At 39.5% G+C, this 10,416-nt stretch overlaps 1 pseudogene; it reads right to left on the minus strand.

The window, feature by feature from the left end:
• Positions 1 to 7,138: 7,138 nt before the first annotated feature.
• Positions 7,139 to 7,564, minus strand: LOC149999264 (small ribosomal subunit protein uS12 pseudogene; annotated as a pseudogene).
• Positions 7,565 to 10,416: the final 2,852 nt, after the last annotated feature.

The raw sequence follows: 10,416 nt of genomic DNA on the forward strand, positions 1-10,416 counted from the left end.
AGTTTCTTGCGAGTCCTTCTAGAGACAGTGATATCACACACACACACCCCGCAGATTGTAGCATATTCTGTCCCCTGTGCCCCACTTGCCTTTTTTGCTTTGTAATATATCTCTCCGTCATGTTTTGAGTGCCTCACTCCCCGTCCTTGTGACCAAACCATTCCATCATTACTACACATCAAATTGTTGCTCCTAACCTTCTCTTTAGCCCTCCATCCATCATCACTTGCAACTTCAGGGGAAGTTACCTTCTTCCCTATTTGAAGTCAACATTGTCTGAGGTCAAACCATTACAGCACTCCAGTATTCCCTCACTTATCGCGGGTATTACGTTCCAGACCCCCCCACGAAGTAGGAACCTTACATTTATTCTACGTTCTTAAACCTGCGTAACTTTAACAACATATGTATACAGTACCACAAAATCCCGTGATATAGCAAAAAATCCGCGATAAATAGTTAAATATAATATTTTTTAAAATCCCGCGATACAGTGAGGCCGCGATAAGTTACGTGTGATATAGTGAGGGACTACTGTATTAGAAAAAGAGCATTAACAAACTACTTGTAAAAGCTATCAACAAACTTAACGGTACCACAAGCTTGTGGCCCCTTGTGAAGTATTTTCTTATGATGAGCAGAGAATAGGGCACTGAAATCTTCTGAAAAAATAAAGTTCTATGTTTGTTCTGTGATTTTAATTCCGTCCCTGTGCTCTGTGGCCATGTATAGCACACTACAAGAATGTCTTTTAATGTGCTAGGGCTATAAATTAGACTGGTCTAAGATCCAGAAATGGATGCTTAAGTGGCATATCTTTTATATTTAAATTGTTTTTACTCTAATAGTATATATTCTTTTGTGAACTTATATATTAAGATGAAAGCTTTTTTTAAATAAAAAGAGACATTTAGTAAATATCTTGGGCTGCACTTCAAGGCATAGAAAAAAGGAGACCTAATAGTCTGAAAAGAACCTTCTAATTCCTAATTTCTCATCCTAGAGATGCAGTGGGAGAGAGAGATTCTGGGGGGAGGGTGGCGAAGAATGTTGCCACACCTCTTTGTCAGTCCAGAGGACCCGCTGCTGTGCGGGCCCTCAGCATCTCTCTCTGGGAATGGGTGAAAAAGCCAGGCTTGAAGAATTTTGTGCTGCATCTAAAACCCATGCAAACTCTGCTTGAGAAGTTCTTATTCTTGAGATCTTTATGTTAAAGATTTGATTTTACTATGACTTCCTCCTTCATGTCCTGCCCAAAGCTCCGTTTTACTCTTAACTTGGTCTTGAGAGTCAGACAGACCTGAGTTCAGATACCAGTTCTTCCACTTATAACTGTATAAACTTGGATATGCTGCTCAACCTTTCTGAACCTTGGTTTTAACATCCACACTGATGGGAATAATGATATTGCCCTCGCAGGAATTTTGTGAGCATGGAATGAGATAATGTACACTCAATATTTGGTAATTATTTATTCAACAAATATTTATTCTGAATGTATTATGTGTCAGAAATTTAGTTCAGGTGGAAGCTGAACCTTAAAGTAGAAAAATGAATTTGTCCATGAAGGCGGATAGAAGGTCCCTGGGAACAGGGAGAAGAGTCTTCTTCAAACAGAAAGAACAGTATGGGCAAAATTATTCGGTAAGAATTCATATGCTGTCTTCTAGGAGTGGAAAGGAATGGCCAGGGATAAAGCTGGAGGTCATACAGGGGTTTTTATCACTCAGGCTAATTTTATATTGAAAACAATGGCTCACCATTATGATGCCTTTCTTCCCATGGAGAAAGTGACCCCATGGAAGTAAATATTTTTCTAGTGCTAAACAGCCGATGAGTGGCAGAGCACTGAAGGGTTTTCAGTAAAAGGTGACATGATCAGATTTTGTTTTAGAAATGTCATTAAGGCAACAGAAGGAAGCATATGTGTGTGGGAGGGAAGCAGAGGCAGATACCAAGGCTAACAGGCAAGGAGGCTGTTGAAGCAACTTATGTGAAAAAGAATGGAATGAGATACTCAGGAATTAGGGAACAGGGACGAGTCAAAAATGTTCCCTCCTCCCATGGAGTCTGGCAGTCCTGGATCCTTCTCTGGTGGCATGTCTATCAGTGTCCCAGGCTTTGAAGACATGACATGTGGACTGACAGATTCAAAGCTAGGGCAGGGTGAAAATGACAAGGTGACGAAAGAGGAAGGCAGAGTCATAGATCCTGTTCTATGACAGGTCAAGCAGGAGGTGGAAAAGGAGGGAACGACAAAGTCAAGTCCCGAACACAAACAATCGACCTCACCCAACGGGCAATGGGTAAGCTATTTTCAAGATGTCTGTGCACTCATTTAGCATAAAGTCATGGAAAAGGAAAGCCTACTTACTCTCCAGTGCATAACGGAGGCTAGGAGAGGTTTTTTGTCTGGCTGCTTTGAATCAGTGACTTGGGAAGTTGTATTATTTTGTGTATTTGATCTTGGCCAGTGTCTGTTCCTTCATTGCTCTCTATTTTTTTATCTCCACAATAAGGCGGACACTGTGAAGCCTATTGATTACCTGTGTGTGCCAGATGGTTTATATGCATTTTCTCATTCATTCTCCAGCACCTCTATGAGGAAGGTATTACTTCCATTTTGCAGGTTAGAAAACTGTAAAATGTTTAGAGAGATTAGATGGTTTTAATACTTACATTTATACCCAAAGAAGTTCTTTTATTATGTTCAGGTTGGAAAAGACATTCCTAAGCCAAATTAAAGCCCACAAGCTTTTAGAAAAATAATTACAGATGACTATAAAATTTTAAAATCCTGAATGTTGAAAAATGCTTAAACAGCTAAAAGGCAAGTGACAGGCTGAGAGGAGAAAACCTGCCCAATTTATATACATATCAATATACAGAATACACAAAGAACACTCATTAATCAATAGGAAAGGTTGCACATGACCCAAGAGGAAAAAAATGGGCAAAAAATATAAACAGGCAACTCATGGAAAAAAATCTTTTTTTAAAAAATTAATTAATTTATTTATTTGTTTTGTTTATTTAAATCTTATTTTTAATGTTAAAAACTTGAAATGTTTGAAATTTAGACAATCACATTTTTAATTTCCAAGAACTGTAATCAATTCTTTTTCACAGTAGCCTATTCTGTTTTAACGGGTGCAATATTCTCTTAATTTCTGTTATGCTAATAATCATATGCTTTTAAAATTGTCTCCATTTCCTGTATTAACTATTTTGACAGAGGTTAAGCTAATAAAATGAAACCATTTGGTTCTGGTCCAGTGTTTGGCAGTGTTCAATTGTCTGTTTATATTTGTAGAAAAGATCTATACTGGCTGATGTGTATTTGGGGATGTGTTATCTGCCGGCAGTGAATACGGTTCCTATGACAGAAGCCAGCTATGATGACCACAGGCTGGGGCAGGCCAGGGGAACCTACCGTGGCCAGATAGGCTCTTTATTTCTGCTGTGGCTGGTACCTTGCCTTCTGTGTGTGTGTGGCGGGGACTCCATGTCCCTCAAGGTGGTGGCCCGTTATAGGGCCACTGCCTACCTTTTCTGGCCCCAGCGCCCACAGGGAGCCTTACTCATGAGAACTCTGATTTTATTTGGCTATTAAAGAATGTTCTCTGTGGCCTTTCCCCAGGGCAGAGGCTCAGCCAGTGGCTCTGAGAGTCGCAGGCGGATGTAGGTATTCCCCAGCTCCTTCGGTCTCCATTTTCTACGGGTCCCAGCTACTTCTATCAGCACTTGTTCCCATTCTCCAGTGGCAAATTCTGTTTAGAAATCACTTCTTTCACACGCAGGTGTTTCTGGTTTCTTGTCTCCGTTATTAGTTTTCTCCTACCTGAATTTAATCATCTGGGAGCTCCATCTTCTTGTCTATTGATGGCCTCCTGTTTAGGCTTTATTTGTATTGTTATATTTCTTTCATCATCTCAGTAAGACTTTGGAGGGGAAGAGAGGGAAATGTGTGAGGATCGTCGTGGTTTTGAAACTGAAAGCCCCAAATACAGGAAGTCCTCACATTGTTGACGGGTTATTGGAAAGTGTGACTTTATTTGCAACAATGTGTAACAAAACTAATTTTACCAGAGGCTGGTCGATATAAACAAAAGTTAAGTTCCTACGGCATATATCTGGTCACAACAGCATCCCCAAACTCCTAACGAGAGACCAAAACACTTTTAATATCAAATATTGAAATAAATGTGAACTCTACATACATTTAAGAAAGGTGAATTAAAACAAGTAAGGTCACGATTTTCCATCCTGCTTATTCCAATTCAGGGTCGCAGTGGCAGGAATCTCTTCTGACAGCCCAGGCACAAGACCCACCCCAACTGGGAGAGGAGGCCCTTTAGTCACAGGGCCATGCCCACCCGTGCCCACTCAGACTTGGATGAGGTAGACACATCAGCTCACCTCACCTGCACATCTTTGGGGTGTGGAAGGAAACCGGAGTGCCCCGAGAAAACCCACCCAGACACGGGGAGTAGGTGCACACTCCACACAGACTATGACCCTGGCCTAGAATAGTTTTTTTTTTTCCCCTCATCAATGTTATACTGTAACAACATTGCACAAAACGACATTATTTGAGGACCTGCCGAGAGAAGATTTCGGTCCATATGTACTAAGTGCTTTGAAGAAGAAATAACTTATGATACAAAAGTGTCCACTAGAGAAACCTAACCTAGTCTGGAGGGGGGAGGTTCTTGGGGGGGTAAGGAAAAACCTTCCTTAGAGGTGGGTACATTTTAAAGGGTAAACCTAGATTTGGAGTTTGATTTTACTCAGAAGCAGAAGAACTAGGCTAGACGGCCTTTAGCATTCCCTTCATATTTATAATTCACTGGTTTGCCAAGTTTATGTTCCTAGTTGAGGATTTCTAAAAAATGAAATTAAAAAAAAAAAATCCTTTCAAAACAGGGAGACTTAAATATGAGAACTTTCAAGGGGCCGAGCTCAGCATTTCAGCCTGCACCTCTGGGAACACGTCAGTGGGCTTGCTCTGCTCTGGCCTGATTGAGCGTCTCAGAGATGTAGGGCTTTCCTTGGACACTTCAGCCTGTCGAGGGGTTGGATACCAGCTTGTAGAGAAGGAATGCTCACTTCTGTTTTCTTTTTTTGGGGGACGGGGGAGGGGGCATTTTTTAAAAGTTAAATTTATTGGAATAACATTAGTTCATAAGATTATATAGGTTTCAATATAGTGTACAATTCTAGGACATATCATCTGTATATTGCATTTTTGTGTTCACCACTCCAGGTCAAATCTTCTGTCACCATATAGTTGACCCTCTTTATCTGCTTCAACCTCCCCCCACACCCCACTTCCCTCTGGTGACCACCATACTGTTGTCTGTGTCTATGAATCCGTTCGTTTTTCTTGTTTTTTTTTTTTTTTTCCTTTCATTTGTTGCTTTCAGTTTTATATCCCACATATGAGTGAACTCATATGGCTCTTAACTTTTTCTGTCTGACTTATTTTGCTTAACATTCTCAAGATCAATCCATCTTATTGTAAATGACAGTATTTCATCTTTTCTCAAGGCTGGGTAGTGTTCTATTGTATATATCAGCTGCAAGAATTTTTAAAACATGCAACACTTGACTATTTAGTCAGGGGCACTGACCTCTTTTCCCTTAGATCGTCCAGTGAAAAATATGGCAACAGCCAACACAACAATAGCTGTCCAGTGTGAATGAATCAAAATTATACCTATTTTTGTTTGTCAGATTGGCAGAAAATACATTTTTTGGTGTGCTGCAGAGATTTAGTAACTAGTTTATGTGTGCATTTGAGAGGAAAAGGGTTGAAAATCACTGGTATACATGCACCACATCTTCTTTATCCAGTCATCTATTGAAAGATACCATGTCTTGGCCACCATGAGTAATGCTGCCATGAACATAGGGGTGCATATATCTTTGCCAATAAATGTTTTCAAGTTTTCAGGTACCCAGAAGAGGGGTTGCTGGGTCATATGGTAACTCTATTCTTAATTTTTTGAGGACCTTCCCTGCTGTTTTTCATAGCGGCTGTACCAGTAGAAATGATCGCTTCTTGCCTGAGTAATAATTATTCTTTATTTAAATCTCTAATTTCGTGGGGGAAAAAGTCATGACAGAAACTGTTAATAAACTACAGAACACTAAAATGATCTTTCCTATGGAATTTAGAGTAACAACAATTTATATTCCTTTTTAAATTATAATTGGTAATTATTTTACTACCACGACCATACCTTGGCCCTCAGCATTAGGGTGAGAATTATTATTACTCATATAACCTTGTTAAAAAGGATAAACTAAGGGCTGAATCATAGCAGGCCCAAAGAAGGGACGCCTCTGGGCACATCCATTAAGTCTGAGTTTTAGAAAGACATTGTCTAGAATACAGAAACTTGAATAAGTGACGTGAGTCTACAGTTAAAATCAGCATAATAGACACATAATGATGCTGCACCTGCCTCATGAAGAACCCTCAAATAAAAATGTAATATTCCAGAAAACTTTATTTGAAATGCATTGGAAGCATGGATTTGGTTATGGATCAAATTCCACCTCCTGAGTATATGGTATTGTTCACCAAAATACTAAAATTATAGTCATTGGTCATGATCGACTATGAATTAACTGCTATTTAGCTATTACCAACACTTCAGTGGAAAAATGTGTTATTTGAGAGAAACAATCAAAAGACATATTAGCTTCTATTTCTCCAACTCTCTAGGCTCTATCCCTGAGGAAAATTATATTACCAGGAAACGATATACATAGATTATGTCATCTTAACTGCCCACAGAAATAGTGTTTTTGAGTCTAACCACTATGCTGTATACCTGAAACTAATACAACATAATATTGAATGTAAACTATAATTAAAAAATACAATTAAAAAAGAAATAGCTTTTAGAGATATAATAATTACTCTCTCAATTTTTATAGAAACTTGCTATATGAAGAACGTTTCTTTGGATCATTTGCAAAACTCTACAATTAAGATACAATCAAGTTTGTACCCTAATGCCCTTTGGAGATATTTCTTTTGGTATTTAATGAAAGGAAATTTCTCTCTCTAAGACACTTTGAGGGGGCATATGAAAGTTTATTATTCTCATGTTTTCATCATCAGAACTTAAGATCTTGGTCTTTTCTTCTTGCCTTTTCATAAGGCCAAGAGAGGGATATTGGTTACTCTGACAATCTCAAAGTGGACTCCTGGAATGTCACCCATAGTATGACCTTTTCTCTTAAATCCAGCCACCAGAATGCCATTGTTCCTCACAATACAGTTCAAGGAACCATTATTGGGTAAGAAAGCTGTGTCTCTTGGTGTTTTTGTTCAGCTGGACCCTGACACACTTCCTGATGGGAGAATTTGGCTGTTTGGCTTCAACCCTGACTTTTTCTAGCAAAATTCCATTTCCATGTGAAGTGCTTCTAAAGGGTTGGCCTTCAGGGCTCTGCCCAAATGGGCTTTCCTGTCCTGCTTGTCATGCCATCATTGGTTTTGGTGGCTGTGGAGCTTCCTGGTAGTGTAACATTCTTGACACTTACCCATCCTGCTGGTGCTGCAGGCCAAAGAAAGAGATCTGATGTGCTCTATTTAAAAATTGTGGTAAAATACATACATCATAAGATGTACCACCTTAACCATTTTCAGTGTAAAGGTCAGGGGTGTTAAGTATACTCACATTGATTGACATACAATCGATCTTCAGAACCTTTCGTCTTATAAAAGAGGACCTCCGTCGCATTGTGATGTTTAATTTTATGTCAACTTGGTCAGGCCACAGCGTCAAGATACTTAGTCAAACATTATTCTGGATGTTTCTGCTGTGAGTGTATTTTTATATGAGATTTACCTTTAAATCTGTAGATTTTGAGTAGAGCAGATTGCCCTCCATACTGTGGATGGGCCTCATCCAATCAGTTGATGGGCGGTATAGAATAGAAGATTGACCTCTCCCAAGGAAGAGGGAATTATGTCTTCAGACATCCTTTAGACTTAAACTGCAACATTGGCTCCTCCCTGGGTCTACAGCCAAATGGTCTACCCTGCAGATTTTGTATTTTCCAACTTCCGTAATTGCATGAGCCAATGCCTTCAAATACATTTCTCTCTGTGTCTCTAAATACCTATGGGTTCCATTTCTCTAGAGAACCCTAATGAATACACCCAGTGAACAACAACCCTCTCTTTTCCTCTCCCCCAGCCTCTGGCAACCACCATTCTACCTTTAGTTTCCACTCTAGATATATAAGTAGATCATACAGTACTTGTTCCTGACTGGTTCATTTCACTTAGCATAATGTTCCTAAGAGTCTTTCATGTTACAGCAAGTGTCAGAATTTTTTCCCGTTTGTGTGCCTATCCATTTATCTACCAGTGGACACTTGGGCTGCTTCTACCTTTTGGCTATTGTGAACAATGCTGCTATGAACATGGGTGTACTAATATCTCTTCAAGGCTCTGCTTTCGATTATTTTAGGTATATATATTCAGAAGTGGAATTGCTGGGTCATACAGTAATTCTATTTGTAATTCTTTGAGGATCCATCATGCTGTTTTCCATAGCGATTGCACCATTTTACATTTCCGCCAGCAGTGTTCAAGGGTTCTAATTTCTCCACATCCTGGCCAATTGCTTGTTATTTATAGCAAGAATAATCTTGTAGGAACCCAAAATAATCTTCTACAGTGGTCATTTTTGTTACAGGATAGTATTTTATATGTGTGTGTGTGTATGGAGGGAATGTTGCTATAGACTTGATTTTAGAAGCTATGTTCAGAATTGATGCATACATAATTTAGGATAAATCTGCATGATAGCAAAACAAATATTTAGAAGCAAAAAATTCTGCCAAGAAGTTATTTGTCCTGTAGTGTGAAGTGACGGGAGTGGCAGGTTTTATTGTTTAGAATTTGTAGACAAGCAACCTTAGTCAAGGTTTTCCCCCATAAAATGTTCATAGATCATTATTATTGTAACCAAGTCATTTGGAGAGGAAAGCATTTTAAAATTCTGAGGGAGTTTACACTGTAAAGCAGAATGTGCAGACTGGCAGTCCCCAGGCCAGGCCAGGCCTGCACACTTATTTGATTTGGCCTGCATGTCTGTTGGCCCACACGGCGTTTTTTTAAAAATTGAATTAGTTGACAACTTTTGAAATGGAGAGATTTCATGCAAAAATCTTGATTTCTAACTTTTTGGGAAAAACAAGCTGACCTGGCAAGACTGGGCCTGTATTCCCACATGGCGACAGTTGGCTGGAGCTGGGGAACAGCTGCCCTTCCAGCCTGAGCTTGTGTCACCCCGTTCTCCACGGCCCTGCCCGCCGAGACTGGAGACCTCGTGGACACCCAGGCAGCAGACTGCTCGGTTTTGCCAGGAACCACTTACAGCTTCCTGTAATGTCTAGTGGGATGCAAAGCCCATGGTGAGCTCTCAGCGTTTGCTTGATTGTTTACTGATTCCGATTCTGATTCTTCATGTCCTAAAATCATTCAGGATCCTTTCCTTTCTTTCTCGGTGGAAAAAGAGATAGTAAAACAACGGCCTTAAATAAATGAAATACAAAAATAAAAGGATTTAGACAATGTAGAGATGGGGAACACCTTAAAAAATAATAATGCCAATGTAAATTTTTACTAAGCAATTTAGCCATGAACTCTTTTTCCCATGTGAGGAAAACTGAAGAAAAAACAGCACCCAAGAACTATTTCAAGCTAAGCCGTCTGTTTAATACAAGAGAGAAACAAGGGGCAAAAGGTTAGTCAGCCGTCTTACAGTGGCAAAATTCTTGAGCTAACAGATAGAAATAGATATAGAAAATGAGGACCATATGGTTGGCTAGATCAGAGCCACTGTGTGTGTGTGTGCGTGTGCGTGTGCGTGTGTGTGTTTGCAAGGCCACCCACTGAGAAAAAAATCAACTTATTGTGTCTCAGCATATTAACGACTCCCTTCTAATTACCTAGGCACTTGGAGAAGTTCTGTTTTCACTCTCAGGTGGTAGCAAATAAAAAACGTGTTAAAGAAAAATGTAAACAACTTCTCTCTCTCTCTCTCTTCTGGTGATTGGTTGACTAAGAGAAACATGAAAGTCTTCTGGAAGATGCGCCTTAATCTCCAACCCAAAACATGATTTCAAGAGAAGAGTTCTTTAAACCTCTGCTTGCAGAATATTCACTATTATCTCACTGTCCAAAGCAAATCATTTGGCCAAGCCCAGGGTCAGCCTGCAAAGGGATTACAGGTGTGGATTTCGTGATGTGTGCTTTCGAGACCCAAAACTGTTCTGTAAGGGGTAAATAGAGTCTGGGCCAGCACTTATTCTAGAAAAATACATAGTAGTTGATCCTTATACAATTAAATTTTAGTATTTTATTTTTTCTATTAAAAATTGTGT

This window comes from Furipterus horrens, unplaced genomic scaffold, assembly GCF_987537825.1.
Source record: "Furipterus horrens unplaced genomic scaffold, mFurHor1.1.pri manual_scaffold_10, whole genome shotgun sequence".
In the NCBI taxonomy this organism is placed as follows: domain Eukaryota; kingdom Metazoa; phylum Chordata; class Mammalia; order Chiroptera; family Furipteridae; genus Furipterus; species Furipterus horrens.